This window comes from Mchenga conophoros, linkage group LG3 (assembly GCF_057382185.1).
Source record: "Mchenga conophoros isolate Kocher_MC1m ecotype Shallow Benthic linkage group LG3, M_conophoros_male_GT1.1, whole genome shotgun sequence".
Classification (NCBI taxonomy): Eukaryota; Metazoa; Chordata; class Actinopteri; order Cichliformes; family Cichlidae; genus Mchenga; species Mchenga conophoros.
In genome coordinates, this window is record NC_140528.1 from 20790936 (window position 1) to 20818130 (window position 27195).

The 27195-nt window shown below is 44.4% G+C and overlaps 1 long non-coding RNA gene and 1 pseudogene across 1 annotated transcript; both read right to left on the reverse strand.

The window, feature by feature from the left end:
- LOC146577636 (protein NLRC3-like) overlaps positions 1 to 27195 on the reverse strand; it is a 177435-nt pseudogene that overhangs the window by 4291 nt on the left and 145949 nt on the right.
- LOC146577637 (uncharacterized) lies at positions 21355 to 22912 on the reverse strand. Its single transcript, XR_014891431.1, has 2 exons — positions 21730 to 22912; positions 21355 to 21456 (listed from the first exon to the last, which is right to left on the reverse strand). It is a non-coding gene; the product is annotated as an uncharacterized LOC146577637 (long non-coding RNA).

The following is a 27195-nucleotide window of genomic DNA, read 5'->3' on the forward strand; positions in this document are numbered from 1 at the left end:
TTTGGTTCTGTACATACACTAAAATCAATTTTAAATGCAACAACTCAGATGTGTTTGAAGTGCAGACGTTCAGCTTTAATTCAGGGGGTTGAACAAAGAGATGCAGAAAAATGTGAGGAACTAAAGCATGTTTAACACAATCCCTTCATTTCAGGGGAAATGTAGAGGAAAAATTAGAAAAATTAAATAACTTAATTAAATTAATTAAATCATAAGATTGTCAGCTGATAACCAGCTTCATGCGACCGCTTATCCTGGTCCCAGTGTTAGGGTCAGTGAATCCAGTTAACAGAAAGATATCCTGGATATACTCGACTGACTTTTTAGACCCAAGATTAATAATCATAATAAAAATGATAGTCTAACATCCAGAAATCTGCACGATGTGTTTCATTATGTCTAACAAGCCTTGTACAGTTAAAGCTAACAGTTACTACATGCATCAGAACATTTCTATATTTTTATATCTATAAAAAGAAATCTGACACTTGCGAGACTTTATCAAAGGTGTGAGCATCACAGCAGATGCCTTTGTGTCAAAGTAGCTGAGGATCAAACAGAAAAACATGAAGGTTTTCCTGGCCTGGGATTTTATACAAATATTCTGCAGTACATCAAAAACAAAAGAAAACCATTAATGAACATATGAACATGACCTGATGCTGCTGACGTGAAGCAGAGCAAAGTTACAGAGGTTTGATTACAGACACAGCTGAGCGTTTTGCAATTTTGCATCATTTTAAAAAGTTTAAATTTGTTCAGTATTGAACGGCAGAAACGAGGCTTTGTTTTCAGAAGTAAGTAAAAGAAAAAAAAACAGCGGCCGACAGGCTGTAAGAACGGTAGACTTGTGCGTAACAAGCAAGCGAATAATGCAGAAAACAGGAAACTGTTCTAGAAGTACAGAGAGAGAGAGAGAGAGAGAGCTGTGCATGAAGTGTGATTTTATCCTGGTGGCAGCAAAACAATCAGAGGGAATTCATGACGATGTTTATGTGAAGCGTAGTTTGGAGCTTCTTTTGATGCTGGTTTACTCAATATTGTTTGGAGAGATCAAACCTGCAGCTTCAGAATCAGCGCAAAAAGGGCGTAAACACAAAGCGCGGAGCCGCCGAAACATCAGAATCAGCGAGCTGTCGGCTTTCAGCTCGTGTCCGTGCCGTCAGGTGAGAAAGTCACATCTCACTGATTCTGATGCGTCGGCGGCTCCGCGCTTTGTGTTTACGTCTTTGTGCAGAATCCGTGTTCCTGCTCTCATTTACTGTTTTAGCTGTGTCGAGGAGGGAAATTATTTTACTGCTATTGTTAAATAATTGTTATTGCATTAATAATATAATTTGCAGCATGGATATTGCATTCCAAGGTTTAAACAGTGTCTCTTTCAGAAAGACTGAGTTGCAGGCTGACAGGAAGTTGTATGCAGAAAGAAGCAGGAAGTTATTTTGAGCCACAGGCTAAGACGAGGCTTTAACAATGTAACAGATAGCTTTATCATTTTATATTAAGGTTTTAGTAGAGGTTCTTGATTAAAACATTTATTTAGTAGAAGACATACACATAGTCTCAGTGAGCTTCTGGTCTGGTAAAAGGTCAGAAGTGCAACAGGTGACTTGAGAAAGAGCATTTGAGGACGAGACACAGACAGTAGGTGAAGAGGTGACACAAAGAGCATGTGAGGTCAACACACACACACACACACACTTTAAATTAGATTTATTTAGAGGAGAGGTTAGTTATGTTTGGCTGTAACTGCAAAATTGTCTTGGTAAAAGAGGAACCGTTTCTTGGTGTCTCGGCAAGAAAGAGGAACAAGACAAGAACTGAAAGGTAGACAGGAAGGGCTAGCCATGAAAATAGAAGATGATTTTCTAGGTGAAAAGTCATGATGATGTTGATCTGATCTATGTATAAAATGTATCTGTGACGCATGAAGGGGCGTCAGTAAACAAACCCTGATGCTATAAAATATCTGTTCATGCTTTGATTAAGTCGAAGACTACTTCCTGTCTGCGTACAGAGTTGTCTTCCCACGCGTGTATTCATTAAAATCATCGTTTGACTTCACCCGGCCGGATCGGTGTGGTTATTCTTCGATCACCTCTTGTACCCTTCCTCAATACTGAATCTTAACATTTGGGGGCTCGTCCGGTTATTGAGGAGGGAGAGTTGGAGGTTTGGACGGAGAAATCCGGGGTCTTGGGTGGTCTGACGGGCAGACGTGAATTCCAGTGGTCTAAGTGAGTGGGCATAAGCCGGCTTATCCAAAAGGTAAGGCACTACCTGTTGAATTATTTCCAAAGTGTGCCAAATTGGACATGATAAAATTTAAGTCTACTCACTGAAATTACTGGTGCATGTCTGTTTTGATTTTGATGAAAATTTCATGAGTTGAAGCAGTTAGAGTTCTGCTAAGAAGAAATGAAAGCAGTAAAGTCTGCTAAAGCAGTTTGAGTCTGCCAGGAAAAAGTTTAAATATTGGGTTGAAGTCCCAAAGAAATTGAGTTAGAGTCTCAAGTAGTTTGGTAGGGAATTGGTTATTGTGTTGGTTAGAGTCCAAATTTGGTCATAAGAGTGGACCTGAGCGGTCATTTTGTGAGTTGGAGTCTCCATTTGACCACTAGGTTGCACCTGCTTCAGTTATACACTTGTTTCGAGTGTTGATTGTTGTTTCAAAGTATTATAAATTATTCTAGAACGGCAGTTCGAGTCTGCTAGGAAGCGCAGTGCTCAGAGGTAACGCTTGCCAATGCAAAGGACGCTTATGCATTGTCCTCGAAGAGGGATAGTCAGTTGGTCACTGTGGAGCTTGGGGCACTCCAGAATAACTAGGAGTTAGAGTCTCCTTACCGTTTGCAACGGTATCTGCGCTTTTTTGGCCAGCAGAAGTGGATTTCGGGCGTGTAACTTTAACCTAAAACTTCAAAAAGTTTGGGTTGGTTGACGCTTTTAAATTGAGTTAGGGATTTTAGAAATGAGGCCAGAAACAGTTAAAGTCTTGATACTGGTTAATTGATTGCAAAAAACGGTTATGTTAAATTTGTCGAAATTCGATAGGTGTTAAAAGGTTTAAAATCTGTGCAGTTGTAAATATAAGACGTCTCTGTATTAAAAAAAGATCTCTGTGGGTTGAGTCAGCAATGCACTGACTGCCTGCTGCTATTCTTAGATGAAGAGTGTGTGTGCATGCAAATGAGGCAGCTGATGCAGAGCGCATGAGAGGACTATGCTTTCGGTTTTGTGTGTCATTCAGCTCTATAACTATTGTTTGCAAATGTGGATAAATGTCTGCAGTTAAAATTCTGGCTTAGTAAATAACAACATTGTAAATATATGAATGGTGACAGCGTTTCAAAATAGAATATAAGAATTGTTTGTGTTTAAAACCAACGTTTAGGTAAAGAAGATTTAAGGTGGATTTGAAGGCATAAACAAAAAATAAAAGGGTTACAGTCTGCAAGGGTTGTTAATTCATGAGCTGACTGGATGCAGAGTAAGTGGAGTGGTCATCCTGAGAGGATTGAATAATGCTCTAACTCTGTGGTCAAGTCAGACATAGGCTTTAAGCAACCATGAGCCACTAATAAGCGTGACAAATTAATGAGTATGTGTAAATTGAACTTGTTAAATAGTTTTGATAGGAGTAACTCAATGAGCACGCAATAAAGTGGACTTTTTAGGGGCAGTTTATCACTGACACCATAAAAAGCAACTTAATTAGTAGTTCAATAACAAATTGTAAAGATAACCTTTGTTATTTGATAAGAGAGAGAAAATTCAGGTTACATATAGTGAATAAATAAGGAAATGTTAATCTCTGCGTCATTCCACACTGAAATTTCAATTGTAGGGGATCATTTGGAGGTGAATTGTGTAGGACACGGGGAGACAGAAGAATCTCCCCATGAGTTTTCAGTGTGCATAGAAATTGAGGAGGCTGAACTGGAAGCCTGCCTGGGTCGTTGTTTTTGTTTATTTGAGGGTCTGCTGGAAGTTTGTGAAAACGACCACCTTGATATGTGGGAGCCTTCTCGGGCAGCGATTTTTTTGTTAAACCTGTGGCAGGCTGTGCAACATGGAGAAAGCTTTGACATAATGTCATAAAGGTGATTTCTTGGTTTTAGACTTATTAGTACGGGACAAGTTGAGGGACCCTTGAGGGTGTGTTGCTGTAAAGTATACAAGGGACGCGCAGCGCCGTTAATGGGTTTAAAATAAATGAAAAAACACTAATCCGAGGAACTATTGGAGAGGTAAGTATACGGAGGTGAGCGCGTTGCGCATAAGGGTTGCTGGTGTCATATATTAACACTTTGAGGGCGAATAATTTTGATTGAGTGTCAACGCTTGAGAACGCGAGGACAGCGTCTAAAGTGCTGGGTTAAACTTTGTGTATCACCGAGCAGGGGAAGAGGAGCCAGTGGTTGCGAGAACAGCGAGACGAAGACTGAAACCGAAAGTTAGGCGTGTCTGGGTGACCTAGACCAAGAAGGTGGAGTCGACCAACGCCATTGGAAGAGGTAAGTCTGTGTTTCAGAGAATGGCTGACAGATCGGGTGCGACACCTAGTAGGAAAAGGGGATGCAAACCTCTGAAGGATCAGCTCGAACAGCTTAAGAAAGCTGTTCGCTTGGCTTCCCCTGGAGTATCAAAATCAGCAGAGAAAGAGTGCCAAGCGATGGAGGTTGAGGTAAGTAAACCTATTATATCCCAACAGAAAGGGCTGGGTGATAAAATACCTCTGAGCTTGGTGTTAAAAACTGAAGGAGAAGTGTATGGACAAATGCATGAGGCCCTACGTGCGTCCATAGAGGCATTAACGGCATTGGAGGTTATAAAGCAGAGAGTAATGCAGGGAGGGCCAGAAGAGGAGAATGAAGACCGTGCGACGTCATCAGAAGAAGACGATGAGGAGGACGAAGATGGAGGAGCTGAACCCCAACCAAGTACAAGCCTAATTTTGAGGAAAAGAAGTGTGAAGAGAGACCAAGCACAGAGACAGCCCATATTTAAGAGCTCAAAGGGGAAAGGAAAGTTGAGGAAGAGTAGAAGAGTGAGTTTTGAACAAGGAGCTCCTGACCCTGGTTTAAGTCTGCCTCTAATAGCAGGTCCAAAGAACGAACCAGTTTATCGCGCCTATAAGGTGAGAGATTTGGAAGCATTGGTTAAACAACTTCCACCAATAACCAAGGGAGAACATTGGGAAGGAGAAGAATTAGCGCTGGGCGACTTTCGCACTTTGGCCGGACGTTGTATGCTGGGTGGTGGGTTAGCAGATGTAGAGCAGATAGCTCAAACAACCAGATATGCAAATGACCTGAAATATCATGAGGTGCAGAGTGACTTAGCAGATGCAGTTCGGGAGAAGGACCCAACTCCTAACTTTGGAGCCATTCCAAAAATTATTTGGGATCCCAAAAAGAAACCCAGAGAGTGTTTAGCTAAAGCAAAGGAACAATGGTCGTTAGAAACAGGAATACATCCGGGGAAGGAGGGTGAAAGTAGAGCGTGGTTTCGTTCGGCAGTGCTGGCAGGGCTGCCCAACCAGGTTGCAGTTGACTTGGAAAAGAACCCAGATTTTGCCGTTGCAGACTCGGTGCAGTGGGAGAGACATGTGACCCACAGACTTCAGCGGGAACAGGATTTGACGAACAAACAAAAGAAAGAGTTAGATGAAGCACAGGCGCAGCTGCTTAGGCTGCAGCTGGGTGAGGCTCGCGAAAAATATAATGCGAAGAAAAAAGAACCGAAAGAACTAAATAAGACTATAATGGTGGCAAGGCCTCAGCCCGATCCTGTGCCTGACTGGCCAGATCAGGATCCGGGTCTCTACCCTGATGATCGTTGGCCCGCCAATGCACCAAGACAGCGTCAACCCGTAGGGAATTGGGGGACCGGTGGACCGCAGAGAGGGCGTGGTGGATCCGTGAGGGGAGGACAAAGGGCTCGGAATCCGGGGAATCCTGGCAGAGTGTCTTGGACTGCGTGTCTGAGATGTGGAGCAGAAGGACACTGGGCCCGAGATTGCCCTGAACCGCCGCAGAACTATCAGGGGCGAGGCTATCAATCCCAGGCACGAGGAGGCCCAAGACAAAGAGCTGCTTACAGGGGAGCACATCAAGCTCCAAACCCGAATGCAGCACCAGCCCCCCAGTACCCAGTAGCCGACTGGGGCTGGGAGGGGGAGCAATACTGACGGAGCCCGGAGAAACCGAACAGGGTGGGAACGGCAGAACCCATGCTGTCGATGACCGTGGAAGGCACTGAATTGCCCTTCCTGGTGGATACTGGAGCAACATACTCAACATTGAAAGACACACCAGACAGTGCAACACTCTCCTGTCACACAGTTAATGTGGTAGGCTTTTCCGGGATTCCAATGACACTGCCATTGACAAATCCAGCATTGACACAGCTGGGAAAACAGACTTTGAAGCACCAATATGTGGTGTCCTCACAGGTGCCTGGAAAATCTCATGGGCAGGGACCTGCTTGTGAAACTGGGATCACCTTCAAAGACTCAATATCTAGTCCAGAACTCTGAACAACCCACTGCCGAAATCTACTGGGGGAGGCTAGTGGAAGTAGGCATTCTGAGACATTATCAGCTATGGAAACCCTGGATAATGAGCCTGGCCGTCTATTCCCCTCCGCGAGATCCTTTCCACGTTACACTCTTTTATGATAGGGAAGATAACGATATCTATCGGGAACAGTTCCAGTCTGATCTTGAGGGACAGACGTGGAATGTGCAAACACATAACATTTATGTTGGACCAGAAGGTGTGGCCGCGGCTGTGAAATTTACTGATGAACAACTGCCTTGGTACAATGTGGGAGAGGATTCAGCCCCTCACATTACATTGGCGGTCCACGAGGGTCATGGGCCAAGAGATCTGGGACCAATGGTCAAGCGGGCGCTGGACAACGCATGCTGGCAAGGCACCCAAATTCCAAATGTCTGGTATGCACCAAAATGTAAAATATATCGCATAACTTGTTTGTCCAACGATGCAGTGATCTTAGAACATAAAGAAATCTCCAGAATACATGGCAGGGAAAGAATGGATCATCCTGATGCAGTAGCTGAGCTCTCAAAATTGCCTGGTACTTTGTGGTCCGCAGGGCCCACAGATGTGGGTCTAGCTAACTGTTCGCCTGTCCTGTTCCAGCTGAAGTCTGACATACCATTTAACAGACCATAATAGAAGCACAAAACTGAAGACCAAAAGTGGTCCACATGTATTGACCTAGCGAATGCATTCTTTTGTCTCCCACTGCACGAGTCACTCAGAGACATTTTCTCATTCACATACAGAGGCCGCAAATTTAGGTACACACGCCTACCATAAGGCTTTGCACTCTCACCAGGAATTTTTAATCAGGTGTTGAAAGAGGCATTGTCCCCATGTCAACTGCCAGGGGGCTGTACATTAATAGAGTATGTTGATGATCTTCTTATTGCAGCCCCGTCAGCAGCGGCCTGTACGGCAGCATCGCTCGTGGTGTTGAACAGATTGGCGGAGTGTGGCTTCAAAGTGAGCAAAGAAAAACTGCAGTTGGTCCGGCCAGAGGTAACATTCCTGGGCCGGGTGATCGCACACAGATCAGTGGGGTTAATGAACACACACAGAGACCAAATTCTGACACATCCAAAACCAAGAACTGTGAAGGAGTTGCTTTCCTTTCTTGGCTTGACAGGTTACAGCAGGCAGTTCATTCCGAACTATGCGGGTAAAACGGCCCCTTTAAGGGACTTGATCAAGAAAGTTGGTGTTCGAAATCTGAAGGCTGAATTGCCTTGGACGCCGGACACAGAGACAGCGTTCATTTCACTAAAACAGGATTTGTCAAGAGCCACAGATCTGGCCACACCTAACTATGATGAGGCATTTTATCTTGATGTTTCAGAAACAAAGGGAGTTGTGAATGGTGTGTTGTTTCAGAAAAAAGGGGGAGGTAGGGATGTACTTATGTATGTCAGCATAAGATTAAATTCAACAAGAAGCAAGGCATCCCACATGCACACAACACGCAGCAGGAGTAGCAAAGATAATTCAGAAAACAGCACATATAGTGAGGGAACACCCACTGAAAGTGCTTACTACACACAGTGTAGTGGCCTATGTGAACTCACAGGCATTCACAATGACTCCACTGACGCAACAAAGGTTCAGCAAAATTTTAGAGGCGCCAAATCTGATATTCACACATGAAGGAATAAATATGGCAGACCTAATGGGGTCAGGAGAACCACATGACTGTATTAAGAAAGCCCAGGTTGAAGGAAAAATCGAGGGACAACAGTCGGCCCAGAGAGCTGAAGTGATAGCCCTAACTCGAGCCCTGAGGTTGGCTAAAAACATGAGAGTGAACATCTACACTGACTCAGCATATGCGTTTGGAGCAGCTCATGTGGAACTGGCTCAGTGGAAGAGAGCCGGGTTCAGAACGGCCACTAATGCACCCATCTGTCACAAAAAGGCCCTGGAGGACCCAGACGAGGTAAGTATTATAAAATGCAAAGGCCACTCACAAGCAGACAGTATGGTGGCAAGAGGAAATCAGAAAGCTGACGAAGCCGCAAAGGAAGCAGCGGGCTACAAAGGACAGAGACAACTGGTGCAGGTAACCCCAGAAGAGGAGGTTAGCACTAACAGCATGGAAGAAGTTAGACAGGCTCAGGAGGAGACATCCCCAGAGGAAAAGGGGGTGTGGGAAAACAAAGGAGCCTGGCAAGATGGCGGTTTGTGGAGGGGGCCAGATGGGCGTCCCGCTTTAACGGCCAAAATGGCGGAACAAAAGGTGAATGAGGCTCACGGGCTTGGTCACGTGGGAGTGAAACAGATGGAGAGAAATTTGTGCCGATGGTGGCATCCTGATTTGAGAAGGATGATACTGGAAAAGGCCAGAACGTGCCTAATTTGTGGGGCACACAACCCAAAGCCAGCAGTAAAACCTGAAGCTGGTAAGTTTCTCATGCCAGGAAGGCCAGGAGAAGAGGTCGTGATTGATTATACCGACATGATTGATACAGGCCCAGGTGGGGTGAGGTATTTGTTGGTGTGTGTGGATGTTTTGACTGGATGGCCCGAAGCATGGGCGACCAAATGTGAAGACGCGAAAAGCGTGATTAAGTGCTTAATCATTACATTCCAAGGCATGGGTTTCCCAAGAGAATTAGATCAGACAATGGTACTCACTTCAAGAATAAAGATTTGCAAGAGGTAGAGAGGATGAACCTAAATTTGAAAAACAAGTTGGCTAAAATTTGTGCAGACAGGGCTAAATTGGGTCGCAGCCCTGCCCATTGCTTTGATGACCATAAGATGTTTATGATGATGTTAACTTTGTATTTCAGGTGCAGTTATAACTATTTTATACATATTGCATTTTGTGCTTTAAAAGGAGTTGTGGCTCAAATTTGTCTCTGGAGGGTCACGAGCCTTTGGCTAGCGCTATGATTAGCCAATCTACTGTGAGGATAATATGAGTTCATGAAGGATTGCACACGCTTACAGACACAGAGTTAAGAAACACACATGACAGTATTGATTCCAGGCAAAAGGCCCTAAATTCATTTAGCTTTTAACTGAACTTAAAGAAGGACCAAAGAGGAAGGAAAGCATATATTTTGGTTAAGTCTGATACATTAGAATTAGAAGGTATTGTTACATTAAGGGAGCAAAATGAAATAAAAAGGTTATACCAAAACAGGTGATAACATAGGAAATGTGAGGTTTTAAAATGAAGTTAGTGTTAACACATAGGAGTTGTTTCAAGGCAGCATTTAGCTATGATGAAATGTATACAGGAGTAATTGCTTATATGCTTAAACTTAATTGATTGAAGTGGTTGTTTTCTTTTGGAGTAGATTAACTTGCAGCAGCGACAACTTGTGCATAGGATGTTGATGATCAGATAAGGGAAAGTAGAGCGAGCAACTGGACGTGAAACCAGCGCTTAAAAGAATTTTAAAGTGATGAGTAACGTTGAAGAGTATACATAAATACAAGTCAATAAGTTAAGAAGATAATTAGGATCAGGCTTTTAATTAAAGAGTCCCAGATAGGATAAGTTAGGGAGATGCAAGAAAAGGTGTTTTGTTTCCTTTGCAGAAGATCGATCTCGGCGACCACAGGAGGGGCGAGGATCCGGGAGATCTCGAGGTTCGAGACCACCAGAGAAGGGTCTGCGTGAGGACACAATGTATTGTGACCTCTGGTGTTCCAGAGGTCAAAAGGGGGAGTGTCGAGGAGGGAAATTATTTTACTGCTATTGTTAAATAATTGTTATTGCATTAATAATATAATTTGCAGCATGGATATTGCATTCCAAGGTTTAAACAGTGTCTCTTTCAGAAAGACTGAGTTGCAGGCTGACAGGAAGTTGTATGCAGAAAGAAGCAGGAAGTTATTTTGAGCCGCAGGCTAAGACGAGGCTTTAACAATGTAACAGATAGCTTTATCATTTTATATTAAGGTTTTAGTAGAGGTTCTTGATTAAAACATTTATTTAGTAGAAGACATACACATAGTCTCAGTGAGCTTCTGGTCTGGTAAAAGGTCAGAAGTGCAACAGGTGACTTGAGAAAGAGCATTTGAGGACGAGACACAGACAGTAGGTGAAGAGGTGACACAAAGAGCATGTGAGGTCAACACACACACACACACACACACACTTTAAATTAGATTTATTTAGAGGAGAGGTTAGTTATGTTTGGCTGTAACTGCAAAATTGTCTTGGTAAAAGAGGAACCGTTTCTTGGTGTCTCGGCAAGAAAGAGGAACAAGACAAGAACTGAAAGGTAGACAGGAAGGGCTAGCCATGAAAATAGAAGATGATTTTCTAGGTGAAAAGTCATGATGATGTTGATCTGATCTATGTATAAAATGTATCTGTGACGCATGAAGGGGCGTCAGTAAACAAACCCTGATGCTATAAAATATCTGTTCATGCTTTGATTAAGTCGAAGACTACTTCCTGTCTGCGTACAGAGTTGTCTTCCCACGCGTGTATTCATTAAAATCATCGTTTGACTTCACCCGGCCGGATCGGTGTGGTTATTCTTCGATCACCTCTTGTACCCTTCCTCAATACTGAATCTTAACAGCTGTTTGGTGGTTGTTGAAACTTTGGGAGGTTTAACCTGAGATTCTGGCGTTTTGGCCAAAATAAATTTATATTAAAAATCGATTCAGGATTTTAATGAATCGATATCACGTTATCCAAGCCAGAATCGATTTTAATCAATAAATCGATAATCAAAACCACCCCTGATGCATATACACGGGTCACACTGCTTATTGAAACCCCCCCAAAGATCAGATCTTAATCAGACAGGTTTTTGTTTTTTGTTTTCAAAGTTTAGACTTTGCTTCTATTGGACTTTTTATCAGTAACACGTGCTTACTTTTTGCAGGAACAGTTGAAACTAACATAAACAAATAACTCCAGAGGTGATAGTCAGCAGGGGTTTACAAGTTGTGTGCCGCGTTGTCGGCGGTATGAGCTCGACCACTTGCAAGGTGAGCTGGCAGACATCACTGAACTCATCAGAGATGATTAGGTTCATTTTGACAAAGTGAGCAGATATTTAACCTCCTAGGACCTGGCGTCCACATATGTGGACATCACATTTTGGGTTGTTTAGACCAAAATACTACATTTTGCTCTACAAGGGCCTGATATCCACTTACGAGGATGTTACACTGCCACTGTGCTATCAAAATTTTAGACAAATATCCTCATATGTGGCTCTAATTTTTCTCAGAAACAAAAAATGTGGTAATTCTTTGTTTTTACATTCATCAGGTCCCAATCAGCCCAAATATCAAAGAGAAATTAAAAATGAATGCCACGGAGGAGTTTGGGTCTTAGGAGGTTAAAGATTGTGCCACTACATTCTTGTCTAGAAGATATTAAAGTGTATTTGGTGACACACAAAAAAGGGTAAAGTTTAAGTATAGTTTGGGTCCACACATGTCCAAACCCTGGTGTGTAGGCCTACTTAGTTTTGAGGAATTGTCATGGGACCGGGGTCTGGGTGACCCAGGGCCTGTAAGAAGTTATGGACATGTGTGTTTTTGGTGCTGCTGTCTCCTGTTTCCATGTTTGTGTATCTAGGTGTGTGTGTGTGTCAGCCAGGAGCCTGGCCACACCTGCGGAGCAGGGACGTGCAGAGGGGGGGCTAGAGGGGCTTGAGCACCCGCCCCTTTCCTGATGAGTGCCCAAAGTGCCCTTTTGTTGAGGCAACTTTTAAATTTTTTTTATTTATTTATTTATTTATTTTATGTGTGTGTGCGTGCGGAGTCCTGTCTGTGCCCCTCAACAATAATATTTAACTATTAATCACAGTTTTGCTAAATAAAAGGATCTGGCTTGCATCAGTCACATGATCACATTTAACCAATGATCGCCCTCGACGGCAGAACGCGCTGGTTACGAGCCGGGAACGAGCTCACAAAGAGCACGCGCATTTTTTGCGGTCCGGAGCTGTAGGAGAAACACAAGTTAACTCAGAGACACAGACTGATGCGACACAACCAGTAAGTAGGTGTACAGCGCACACTGTAGTGTGTAGCACACAGGAGTATCAGCTTATTACGTACACGTTGGTAAGTTGTCTTGTTGCAACTGACGAACTGAAACAAACGAGCGTGCTGTGTGTGCAACAGCGCGACAAACATTACCTGTCCTTTTATTAACTGCACAAGTAGTGCTGGTCATAGCTGCTGGCTACCTGTGTAAGGCTGTCATGGGTCTGTAGCTCTGTCACCGTTTTAGAACATATTTAGTTTTAAAGTAAGTTTCTGGGCATTTGCTGCCTTTCTGGAGGGATTATATTTCACTAAAAAACGATCTAATATGCATGTCCACATAATAATTATTATAATTATAATATATTAAAAAACACACGCTGTATTTTAAAGAACATACATTAAGAAGCAGATTATATTAGATTTATATTTTAAATAAGACAAAATTTGGATTTTACAGCAGTAAAATGATTGTATCTCTACAGTTTAAAAATGTAATAAGCTTTGCCCTGCACAGAGTGGATAGTGAAACAAATGGAATCATCATAAATACATTATTTCATATTTATTACTTCCCCCTCCTCATTGGTTTATTATTGTAGCTCTAGTAATAAATAATAATGTAAGGATGCCCATAGTATATACAGTATTCTGAAGAAGGTCTAAAATGTCACTGTGTGTGTGTGCATGTGTGTGTTTTATTTAGCTGGATTTAAAAAAATATTACTCATGATATAACATTGTGCAGACATGGCTGGTAAGGACATGAGGAGGAAACAGCAGGAGCTGTGTGAGGCTACTAAAGGCAGTGCTATAACATTTTTCTGTCATCATTTTATTATAGATTAAGTGCAAGAGTTGTTAGGTGTGGATAATTAGATTATAGTTTATTGCAATAGCAAGTTGTGCCTTGTTCTCACATAGACAGCAAGTGGAGAGTGTAACACTTCCAGCTCTTCAAGAATCACAGACGCTCAGAAGGGTTGGCTTTTCACAGTTTACTTCTGCAGAAGACATAAAACACATTCAACAGGTGTCTTCTGGTGGTACCGGCAATTGTAGCTCCCTCACAGTGCAAGCGCGCGCTGTCTTAACAGACTTACAATTAACTTTTTAATAAAGAAAAGGTGGAAAATAATAATTTCTCCCATTTTACAGTCTGTCATACTGAGCTTGTATACAAAAGAAATCTTATGACTAATAAAATACATTCCACAATCGTATAAAACAAAATAACAGGATAAACATAAATACCACCGACTAAACATTTCCCTCTAGTGGACAAATTAACAATAGCGCATTACATCTTCACTTGCTTGTGCTTTACAGACAAAATGGCTGTTAACAAGCTCACATACCTGCAGAAGACATAAAACACATTCAACAGGTGTCTTCTGGTGGTACCGGCAATTGTAGCTCCTACAATGTAAAGCAACATCACAAAAAGCACAGAAAAACGGTAAATCCAAACACATTTCCTGCTATGCGCAGCAACCACTAGGGGGCTGACAAAGACTAACTGCCAAAGAGCATAAATACGGCAGAAACACTATTTAACAGCAACCCGCCTTTGTTTCAGTTACACAGAAACTTTCTAATATCAATATGAACCTATATACATCGACATATATAACTTATGTAACAACATTCACACCAGAAACCATAAAAATGCCAGAGCCTTTCATTACCGGACTTACCCTCACAGTGCAAGCGCGCGCTGTGAGGAGCGGAAGCCTTAGCAGCTTCTAAACGTTAGGGTGAGATCCGGTTTCTGGGTTTTCAAAATAAAATACAATTTAAAAAAAAAGATAAAATTCACACTTAAAATGATAATTAAGAACAGGTAAGTGCATGTTTTTCATATGTATTATTAACTCTGTTACACTCACCCCCACTGAATTTTATCAAATTTGAGCCCCAGGTACCCACACTAGTATGCACCAACCAACCAGAGGTCAAAAATCACAAACACCAACTAAACGTATCCCTAAGGATGAAGTGGGGTGGGAGCAGCGCCAAACTCCCAACCCAGCAACTGGCAGCAGGGTGCCCGAAATACACCCTACTAATAACCCCTTACAAGGTGTGTACCATGGCTCAACAGAAAGAAAAAAAAATGTAGAGTACATAACAGCAAGTACAAATCCCATCATTCAGGTAGGCATATAAACAGAACATTTAGTTAGAGAAGGACGGGATCAAGGACTTACAAACTGACTTCACGTCAAACCTGTCACGAACCACGACTTGATTTGACATTGTCTGGATCAGTCTATTCACAGGTTTGACAAGTCGCCCAAGTCTGGTTCTGATCTGGGAACCATTCCCGGTTTGGCTATAGTCAACCATTGGGGACTGAGCAGCAATGGCAGGAGCAACTACATCCACCACTACGTCAGGTGTAGTAGAGCATACTTGTACACCCTCCCCACAGCTCGTAGCAATATTGACCTCCTGGGACGCCATGCTAGAACCGGTTTGGTCAAAGTTCACTTCAACAGACAAGGCCGATGCGGCTGGCAAGACTGAATCCACGCTTGAAACATCAGTAACATCTCCCTGAGACTGGCTGGACTCCGTCAACTGCGACACCCATGCAACTGTCCTCTCTCCAGGGTCCAGAGGTTCAGAGATAACCTCCAGGTCAGCTGTCCCACCCATGGCATTGGGTGAGCGGTTACCATGAGCACCAACACAGCTCACAGCAGGGGCATTCAAATCCCCCTCCCCAGACGCAGCCCCATCATCATCTTCAGGCGCCGTGTTTACATCCCACGTAGAGGAGACGTGATCCGAGGTTCCAGCATCATCCTCCAGGGGCAGGAAATTCGCCACCAACAGCAGATTCCGGTGGACCACTCTCTCTCGTCCGGAAACAGAATCACGGATCTTGAAAGTGTGAGTATCATGGTTCACATCGATCACGGTGTAGACCGTTGACTCCCACCGATCAGCAACCTTCTTCTTTCCCCTCTCTTTCTTGTTAGCAACCAGGACTCTGTCACCAACCTCAATCCTGGAACCCTTCACTCTCCTGTTATAGAGTTGCGAGTGACGACGCTTCTCCTGCGTAGCTCGGGTGCGTGCAATGACCATTGCTTCCTTCACATCTTCCCTGAGGGAAACCACATACCTGTCATAACAGGTAACAGCAGGATCGCTCAGGACAGAGCGGAACAGAATGTCAACAGGCAACCGGGGCGTGCGACCAAACATTAGGTAAAAGGGTGCGAATCCAGTTGTCTCATGTGCGGTGCAGTTGTACATGAACGTCAGAGTCTGTAGCCGACGTGGCCAGTCCACTTTCGAGTCTGGTGGTAGGGCACGAATCATTCCACCCAGAGTCCGGTTGAAGCGCTCCACACTGCCGTTCCCCATCGGGTGGTAAGGTGTCGTGTGTGTCTTCTTCACACCAGAGACTCTGAGGAGCTCACTTATCAATTGGCTCTCAAAATTAGCACCCTGGTCGCTGTGTATCCTTTCCGGAAACCCGAACACACAGAAGTACCTGTCCCAGAGAAGCCTTGCAACCTGTTTGGCCGACTGGTCCTTGCATGGGAAGGCCTGCGCCCAGCCAGTGAAGTGGTCTGTGATGACCAAGACGTCGACGGACTTGTTGTGTGAGGCCTCAGCCGACCAAAAGTCGATGCAGACCAACTCCAACGGTCTGGACGAGGACACGCTGACCAAAGGAGCACGTCCCTCCGGTTCGATAGTTTTACTGACTACACAGCGCTGGCATCCCCGTACATGGTCTCTCACATCACGCCCAAGGTTCAACCAGAAAAATCTCTTTCTAGCCAGGTCTAAACTCCTGAACTGGCCCTGGTGACCGGCATCATCATGGATTCCTCGGAGGACCTCAGCCTTCAACGAGTCAGGAACCACGAACTGCAGTCGTCTGTTACCTGATATCTGGTCTCTGGAAACTCTGTACAACACGCCGTTGTTGAGGACCAGCTTCTCCCAGTGGCTCAGGTATCTTTTAACAAGGATTAGGTCCCCTACCCGCTCTCTCCTCGAGGGTCTCCTGTGTCTCTCAACGTAGAAGACGACGCGGGAAAGCACTGCATCCTGCAGCTGTGCGTCCCTAAGTTCTCTCTCTGAATGGGCAGGTAAGGCCTCCAGACCGGGGGACACCATCTGTGGCAGGTGATGTAAAGCCTCTATTGCTCTCCCTCTTGGGCCGACATCCCACTCGACATGTGACTGCAAAACAGCTGTGACAGCATCTTCAGCCAGAACCAAGGGATGCAGACTCTGCATGCCTTGGGACATGATGGAAGCTCCACCACCGGATCCACCATTCACCTTGCAGTCGGTGGACCACCGAAACGCCCCCTGGATTGATGCATGTGAAACATCTTTTGCCTCATTAAGGAAGTCTGCATATCTCTCAGCCAGCAGTCTGTCACTTACATTATCCTTCACAAAAGGCAATCGGCTCAGGGCATCTGCCACAATGTTCTGACGGCCTGGGACATATTTAATGTCAAAGTCATAGCTTGCAAGTTTAGCCACCCAGCGTTGCTCACAACAGTCCAGCTTTGGCTTGGTTAAAATGTGGGTCAAGGGGTTGTTATCAGTCCAGACGGTGAACTTGTGACCTTTGAGCCAATGACTGAACTTGTCGCAGACCGACCACTTTAACGCCAGAAACTCCAACCTGTGTGCTGGATAGTTTCTTTGAGACTGAGACAGGGATTTGCTGGCAAAAGCAATCGGTCTGGGCTTGGTTCCACCGTCCTGGATTTGAGCCAACACTGCTCCAATGCCATCCAGTGATGCGTCTGTCGAAAGCAAGAAGGGGCGAGAGAAGTCTGGGTGAGCCAAAACGACTGTATTTAACATCAAGCTCTTGAGCTTCTCAAAAGCCTCCTCTTCTCTGGATGTCCAATCCGAAGCACTCAACTTCCTGCATGGCCGCCTCACCTTAGTTGTTCCCTTGCCCTTCTTCACAGCACCTCTCAGGAGCTCAAACAGAGGTCTGGCAACAGCAGAGTACATGGGGACAAAGTGTTGGTAGTAATTAATCATCCCCAAAAATGATCTGACCTTTCGTTGGGAAGGAGTCACTCCATCAGTGTCCATGAGGTCCACGCTCCTCATGTTTGCGATAACTTCGACTTTGGATGGGTCTGTTGATACCCCATTTTGATCGATGATGTGACCGAGGAACTTCACGGATTTCCTCAGGAAGAAGCACTTTCTGGGGGCCAGCTTCAAGTTATGCCCGCGCAGCCTCTCAAACACCATTTCCAGGCGCTGCAAGGCAGTGTCCTCGTCTGGAGCAAACACCAGGAGATCGTCCAGGTAACACAACAGGCTCAAATAATTCTGGTCACCAAAGATGCTGGTCATCATGCGCATGAAGCTTGCAGGGCTGTTGCACAGACCCTGCGGCAGCCGATTATACTCATATAGACCCATGGGCGTGGTGAAGGCAGAATATTTCCTATCATCTTCATGCAGCGTCATGTTGTAGAAGCCAGATGTCAAGTCCATGGTACTGAACAGGCTGTTTCCCCCCAAAGCAGCCAGACAATCTGCTTGATGTGGAAGAGGATGGGCATCCTTCAGGGTTCTCTTGTTGAGCCACCGGAAATCGTTGCAAATGCGTAGATCGCCATTCTTCTTCCACACGAGCACCAATGGTGATGCATACTCACTGGTCGATTTCCTGATGATATCCCTCTCCTCCATCTCAGTCAACACTTGTCTCAGCTTCTGGTACTGGCTTGGGGGCACACGCCTGTAGGGAAGTCTGAAAGGTCTGTTATCTGAGAGGCGGATGCGATGCACAAAGTTTTTGGCTTCCCCACAGTCGAGATGATGGCGGGAAAAGACATCCTCGTACTGCAAAACCAGGTCAGCCATCCTCTCTTTACACTGTCCCGATGTCTCACAGGACTCTATGTCAACATCACCAAGCCCAACAAGTTTGAGTTTCTCCGTCATGGAGGTGGGCGTGACTTGTGGCGACATGGCCGACTGATGGCTGCTAGCCAGAGTTGTCTCCTGGAGCGCTGAAGCATCAAAGTCCTCGAGCGCCACACAGGAGTACACATCTGCTAGTTTGGCGTTACGTCGCAGATGTACAGGCTGCTCAGACATATTGATCAGTTTCAATGGGACCCATCTATCACCCCACAAGGGAGTAACCAATCTAGCAACCAAAATCCCTCTGGGTGCTGAGCGGGATGACGAGGGCTCTGTCATCACTGTACTGCCAGGGGAGACATTGATGTTCTTTGGTAGTTTTCCCCATACCAGATATTCGCGACCCGGTTCAAGGGACACAGCTGAGTTACACCTAACCGTGCCCACTTTGTCCGGGACGTCCGAATCTTTCCATGGGGTCAAACCAGAAAGCATAGACAGAAAGTTTTCAGTCTCAAGGTTGGTCTTAGAGCAATTACTGAAGACCGTGTTCCAGTAGGGCTCACAACGTTTAGACTGGTGTAATATGTGCTTAATGACGTTCGTCCCCAGTATCAGGTCATCAAGCTGCCCTTGAACCACCAGGATGGGAACTATCATTCTGCAGCCATACACCTCCATCTCCACATTGAGGGCATACTTAGGCTTCACACGTAGTCCTCCACACCCAACAAGGGTCACATCCACTTTGATAACATCTTGATCAGATATCAGTCCAGACTCACGCAGTCACCTCGGCTGCTTCATTCATGCTGCAGGCCATGGATCCACTGTCCAGCATACCACCCATTTTCAAAAGCCCACCGAAAGTGACGGGAGTGTAGAAAAGACTGTCACTATTGCCGACTTTGTGAACGTTTTGGAAGATAACTTCAGAATCTTTGCATTTTTGTCTTGCCTCCTCATACACTGACTCCGCATCACAGGTATCAGCAGTTTGGGAGTTTCCTGTAAGACCTGCACTGCCTCCCACCGAATACAGGTCGGTTAGTTTCCCTCCGGCTGGACCTGGGTAGACGTACTAGCCGGGCAAGACAACCGAACATGGCCAGGAGCAAAGCATGAAAAGCACAGTTTGTCAGATAGGCAGTGTGATACTGTGGTATGTCTTGGATCACTGCAGACTTTGCAGGCATCCTCCCTCCTCCGTCTATTTCGCGAGAACTGATTAAACGCCCCTCTCCTTGGTGTCTGAGTGTTGTGGTGCTGCATTCTCTCCATCATGGCCTGAAACATATCCACCATCTGACCCATGAGCCTTTCCTCTGACTGTTGAAGATTTTGACTCACCGCAGTCGAAGGGGAGAAACTCAGACTTCCGACGAGGGGATCTCGTGTTGCAGTGGTGGAGGGGAACGAGTCCACTAACCCCTGAAAACCTGAGGATGGGGGCGAGAAGCTTCGGGAGCGTCCCTCCGGCACAGCAGCTGCAGGTGAGGCGTTCGGGTGTACGGTGGTGATCGTAGAATTATAGCCCTTCAACTGTGCAGCGCCGCTGGCTCTACCATTAGCACTCACCTCCCTTTGATAATCATCAATCCTTTGTTGTACGTCTCGAGCAGTCCACTCATGGACAGGCTTGCACTTGAAGACATAAGACAACTCGGGGTCAGGACAATGTTTCACAAACATACATGCTACTTCATGAGTTAAAGGGGTCGCTGTCTGCCCCTGTCTGCGTAGCCCCTCTATGGCTAGTTCAGCAGCCTTGTTCAGTCTTATCCAATAATCTACCGGGTTTTCACCCCTGGTAGGGAGCGTTGCATAAAAGTCAGCAAGAGGGAGGCACGATGAAGAATCACTGAAGTAATGGCGAAGGACACCAAAGACCAGATCAGGTTTCTGTTTGACATCAAGACCTGGGTCACTACGAAGAGCCACTCTGACCACATCTCTGGCCTTCCCCATTAAGTGGCTAATAATTTCGTCAGCCTGGCCATGAATGGGGACCTCTTGCTTCCACAGGTAGGTTGTTGCCATGTCAATCCAGTCCTGAACAGAACATCTGTCTGTGCCATCACCCCTAAAAATTTGAAGCTCCCTATTGGGCTTAACATGGACAGTTACATGTGGTACATCTCGAGCGGTACTGTTACATTGCTCAGTTTGAGTCTTAGAGTCACCAATCAGGTTCACAACGCCAGCTGACAACAGTTTAGTAACAATGGATTCACCAATCTGGGCTCCTATTTGCTCAACCATGTCAGTAAAACTGTGTACAGTATCACTGTCTCTAATTGGAGTGGAAACCTGGGGCATATCACCCACACCCCTACCGATGGGAATAAAACTCGGGCTTTGGCCTAGCCCAGTGTCACTGCTCACAGGACCAAACTGTGTGACATTACTGGCGTCAACTGCATGAACTAGTCCGGCACCTCTACCCTTAGGTAGTACTGGAGTGACAAATTTATCCATCGTCAAATCACACACTTAAGATAATAACTGCATGTGCACTCCGTTAGGGAGAGAAAAACAAACAAACCCAGAGATAAAAATAAGAAAAATAACAGTATAACAGTAGCAAAACGAGGGAAAAAAAAATAAATTATAATAATAATGTCCAAATAATTTGAGTGTATAACCACACGTTGTATATCAAAACACAGACACTTTCACCCTTGTCTTATTTCAGTCACACCCCTCACCTTTTTGTTTGTTTTTTTTTTGGGGGGGGGGGGGGGGGGGGGGTTCGCTTGTTTGGGTTTTTCTTTTGTCTAAACTCACTTGGTTACAACAACCCACATTCAACTTGTGAACAGCAGGGGAGCAGAACAGCAGCCACGGCGATGAGCATCAAGCTGATCTGAAGATCCGAATGGTCACGGCACCAGTGTAACACTTCCAGCTCTTCAAGAATCACAGACGCTCAGAAGGGTTGGCTTTTCACAGTTTACTTCTGCAGAAGACATAAAACACATTCAACAGGTGTCTTCTGGTGGTACCGGCAATTGTAGCTCCCTCACAGTGCAAGCGCGCGCTGTCTTAACAGACTTACAATTAACTTTTTAATAAAGAAAAGGTGGAAAATAATAATTTCTCCCATTTTACAGTCTGTCATACTGAGCTTGTATACAAAAGAAATCTTATGACTAATAAAATACATTCCACAATCGTATAAAACAAAATAACAGGATAAACATAAATACCACCGACTAAACATTTCCCTCTAGTGGACAAATTAACAATAGCGCATTACATCTTCACTTGCTTGTGCTTTACAGACAAAATGGCTGTTAACAAGCTCACATACCTGCAGAAGACATAAAACACATTCAACAGGTGTCTTCTGGTGGTACCGGCAATTGTAGCTCCTACAATGTAAAGCAACATCACAAAAAGCACAGAAAAACGGTAAATCCAAACACATTTCCTGCTATGCGCAGCAACCACTAGGGGGCTGACAAAGACTAACTGCCAAAGAGCATAAATACGGCAGAAACACTATTTAACAGCAACCCGCCTTTGTTTCAGTTACACAGAAACTTTCTAATATCAATATGAACCTATATACATCGACATATATAACTTATGTAACAACATTCACACCAGAAACCATAAAAATGCCAGAGCCTTTCATTACCGGACTTACCCTCACAGTGCAAGCGCGCGCTGTGAGGAGCGGAAGCCTTAGCAGCTTCTAAACGTTAGGGTGAGATCCGGTTTCTGGGTTTTCAAAATAAAATACAATTTTAAAAAAAAGATAAAATTCACACTTAAAATGATAATTAAGAACAGGTAAGTGCATGTTTTTCATATGTATTATTAACTCTGTTACAGAGTGATATATGAAATGATGGGAAGGAAGGAAGAAGAGAAGCAAAGAGTGATTCACAGGCAGAGCCGAGTTTATGTCACAGTTTTTCGTTGCCTTATGGTTCCAAGTGCTGTCACCAATCTTTGCATTTTGTTATTATCTCATGACCCTTGTTTAATCAGCTACCATCTCTCCTGTGGACTTTTTAATGTCTACAGTCTCAGATCAACACAGCCCTGCCCTTCCCATATTAGATTCTTGATGAATGTGTGTTGTTGTTATTCAGCATGGTTCAATGTGCCCCTTTTTAACTTTGAGCACCCGCCCCTTTAAACCTCTCTGCACGTCCCTGCTGCGGAGGAGAATTACTCACACCTGCAGCTGATCAAGCCTCGTCAGAGGAGCTACTTAGGAGTGTGGTGGAGCTGTCTCCGATGCTGGATCATTGCGTAACTTCACGTTAGTCTCTTGGCGAGTTAGTTAAGGTTAGTCTGCCGCATTGTGGCGTTGCTGACGGCTGCCTCTTTGTTATTCCCCAGGAGGAGTGTGGAGACGAGAGGGCAGCGAGCACGGGGTGCTCAGACACTGAGGAGTGGAGACAAAGAACACTAACACTGGCAAGAGGACATGTCAGAGTCGGGAACGCACTGGGGATTTATTGTTGTTTGGATTATTTAGCATCACTGTAAATAAACGCACTGACCTCATCAAAGAGTCCAGCATTTGGGTCGTCCTTCCCCTCGTCATAGTCTGCCACGCAGGCCGTGACAGAAAAGCCCACTAAAAGAACGCCCACCAGACCAAAGCAATGGTTTTGACTTGATCAGCATTAACCCCGCCCCCTGACTTTGATGGGTGAAGCTGACAAATAAAATGTATTTATGAACAGCGATGCAGGGCCAGGAGTAGCAACGTGAATTAAATAAATACATCATTAAATAATTCATTAAATGTGTCAGTAAAATAATTAAAATCGAAAACAAACCAATAATTGATTAAATATGTAATTAACTAATTTGAATTGTACATGAACAAATAATGAAACATTTTAAATGAAATTAATGGATAATTCATTACTAATATATTTCTTTAATTGATTATGTACATTTTTTAAATTAATTACTGAAATAATTAATTCATTAGTGATGTATTAATTTAATACAACCATAAAATACCATAAAATTGCTAATTTACTCAAAATCTATTTAAAACATCAATATTAAAGGTTAAATTATGATAATGAATACATGCAACTATAACTGATGACATAAAAATGAGGATTTCTTAAGCTAAAGCCAAAGTGCTGACTCATTTTTCATGTTACTCTCAAATGTTTTCCCTAATAACAAGAACATAATTACACTTTAGCCACAAGAGGGCAGCAGCATTAATATAAGTCACATGTATATAAAGGTACAGAGATTATATTACAGTGATTTTGACAAAAACAAAACAGTTGATGGCAGTGTGTTTTTCCATGACAGAATAATTACGCACACCCCACTTTGCAGTTATTTATTTGTAAAAAATGTTTGGAATCATGTATGATTTCCGTTCCACTTTGTGTTGGTCTTTCACGTGGAATTCCAATAAAACTGATTCATGTTTGTGCTGTAATGTGACAAAATGTGGGAAAGTTCAAGGGGGCCAACACTCGGACCGGCGGCCGCCTCGGGTCTCTGCTCCTCCTGCCTCCCCTTTCCCTCATCCACCTGCTGCCTCTGTGGAAGCTCCGCCATAGCCACCACCAAACAACTGAGTTATTTCTACACATCGACCAGCATCCGGCCAATCCACCACCTTCCATCGTTTATACCGTTACAAAAAAAAAAGAAATCATAAAAAAACATCATTGGCCCAGAAAAACGAAAAATCATCATCGGTATGCCCGATGGCCAGTCCAGCTATGGTCGTGCCATCAGTTAACCCTTCGCTTGCCAGCTGTGACACACATGCCCAGGGTTGCCGACCCCTGCTCTAAAGCATCTGATTTGGATTCCTGAGATCAAATATATTTTCCTTTGTGTTTGTTTTCTTCCCATTTGTGGCTTTAATGTAGTGTTACATCCTGTTTGTTTGCTTCCATCTGTATACATGTCCAGATTCACTGTTATGTTTCTATTCTTACATTGCTGTGTGATCACTGTTCCCTCTGCTGACTGATGTGACCTTTTGTATCTCACACTCATACTTGTCATATTTGTATCTGCGCCTAAAAGATAAAAAGTTTTCCACGCTAAAACACAGCTCCACCTCCTGCAGTTCTCCCTCTGAACCACTAGATGTCTCTGTTATCTAAATGAAGACGTGCAGCACAGCAACCACAGCAGCGCTCAGATCACACGTGTCCTGTTATTATGTATAAAAGCATGAAACAGGTGAGACAGGTGGGATCAATATTAATGTTGTGGAAATATATGAAAAAGCAACAGAAGAGTGAAAACATTTCGTGTTTCTAGAAAGATCTTTCAGCTCACAGCTGCTCACAGACTGTATTTACAAGTGACAAACTGCAACTCTACAGTACATCTACAGTATATATCAAATATATTCTGTATTCAAATCTATTGAGTGATGTTTGAAAGCCTTTCCAGGTGAGTTTGATCCAGGAGGGACTGAAGCCAGAGTCAGACAGAGACTGTGCAGAGACTGTAGAAGGACAGAGCAGCAGCAGAGCAGTCCAGATACACCGATGATCCTCTGTCAGATCCAGAGGGACATACAGGGATGATGCTGGACTCTACATTGTGTCTGACAGTGGAGCTGTTCTCAGAGCAGTTCACTCTGCAGCACTGACAGTCATCTGCACTTCTTCTCATTCCTCTGTCAGTCACTGCTGGATGAAGCTCTCCTCTCCACCTCCCAGTAACATGGCCCAGTAAGAGCGTCTCTACACACAAGCTGCTGCTGCTTCAACCTCTCTGGATCATCAGGACACAGCTCCTCCTCTCTCAGCACACACACCGTCCTGTTTACCATCATCAGCTCCACCTGCAGAGAGAAGAAGGAAGAGCAGAGGAGATAAACGAGTGTTTCCAGAGACTCTTCATCAGCTGTCAGTCAGTGATGCAGCACATCCAGTATAAAGAGCAGCAGGGACTTCAGTGCTGGGACTGTACTAGGACTCATTGTTGCTTCACTTTTTCTAATCTTTGGATTTTTATTGAAGTTGATGAAAATGTTTTTCCCTCCTAGTTTGAGTTTGGACTTTCATTCATTAGAAGAACCTTGGTGTGTCCACTCTGAGCTCTGTAGGAACCCCAACAACAAGCCCAACAATCCAGATGGACGGTTCCAGCTGTTAACTGGAGGAATTCCATCCAAACATCTGCTCTCACTAAATTCTTCCTCACCTACAGACTGTGTTCTTCACTGCTTTAAACTTGGAAATGAATGCAGTCATTGGTCTGCGTGCTGCTTTGTTCAGAGAGCTGATTGGCTGTTGACAGCGTTTGATCAGAGCGTGTCAGCCGTTACTATGGTGACCATAAAGGTCAGAAACAGGAAGTGTTTGTGTCCAATCCTGAAGCCTGTCACCATTCTCCTCTCACAGCTTCACTGAGAAGCTGCAGCTTTACAGGAAACACTGGATCTTTGTTTCATACTGACTGTGTTTAGTACAATACTGCTGACAGCACCACCCACTCACTCCATCACTCTACTTACAGCAGAGTCTTCAGTCTGTAGTCTGGACTCTGCTGAAGATCAGACAGCTGCTTCACATCTGGATCCTTCAGGTTGTTTCCTCTCAGGTCCAGCTCTCTCAGATGGGAGGGGTTGGACTTCAGTGCTGCTGCCAGATAATCACAGCTGATCTCTGACAAACCACAGCTCATCAATCTGTATAAAGAATGAAAGATGTAAGTTTATTAGACAAAGTGTGAGCTTGAAATCATTCAGTGTTTCATCATCTGTTCAGAGCTGAAGAAGGTTCAGAATGTAGAAGTTTAGAAAATGGAAACTCCAAACAGCTGAAGCCAACAGGAAGCAGCTTCAAACAGGAAACTGTGCAGAGTTTCAGACTAGATGTCCTGATGCAGCCAGTTGGATTTTGGAGATTTGAATCTCTGTTCTGTGACTAAGTCCTTGAATCATTTCTTCCAGTTGGTCCAACAAGACAGACTAAGTGTTGGACATGTGTTGTGGCTCCATTAGGGGAGCTTCTAAATGTGATGTGATGGCCCCTCTGGGTCTGTCAGGTCACAGCACTGAAGAGAGCTCAAACTGGGCACACAGTTGTTCCAGTCTGGACCAAAGACTCTATACTGGGACTGAGGGACTGCTTTGACTGCACCCACTGGGCCTTTTTAAAGGCTCATGTTCTCACTTAGATCATCGATTTCTACTTACATTTCTTTCTGGGAAAAATGGGGATTACTTTGGAAACAGGAAGTATTTTCCCCAATAAGCAGCCCTGGATTAGTAAATCACTCCAACATGTTCTCAGGCAGAAGAAGCTGTCTTGTTATGAGGGACAGAAGAAAAAGATTAAGGCACAGAAACTTGTTGAAAGAGAGATAAAGCAGCTAAAATCAGGTGTAAAAGTAAAGCAGAGGATGAGCTGAATAAAGGACACTCAAGGCTGGCTTGGAAAGGAATGAAGTCCATGGTGGGGATGCAGGACAAGGAGCAAAGATGAATGTGATGCTGAATCAGCAGAAGACTTGGACTCATTGGATTCCAGCTTTGATATCATTGATTTCAATGAAGAGCTTTGTGATTGTAGCAAAGGGCTGGTAGCTCTGAGAGTCCCACTGATGAGGTGTTTGTGTGGAAATCTCTTAGTAGGACCAAAGAGAGAAAAAGCCCTGGTCCTGATGCTGTGGGAGGGAAATGATTGAAGTGTGCTGTGAGGAACTGACTGGGAGATTTTCACACATTTTCCAGTCCTCCTTGGAACAACAGGAAGTTCCCAACATATGGAAACAAAGGTTAAGTGTCCTATGGCACTCAGTGATGATG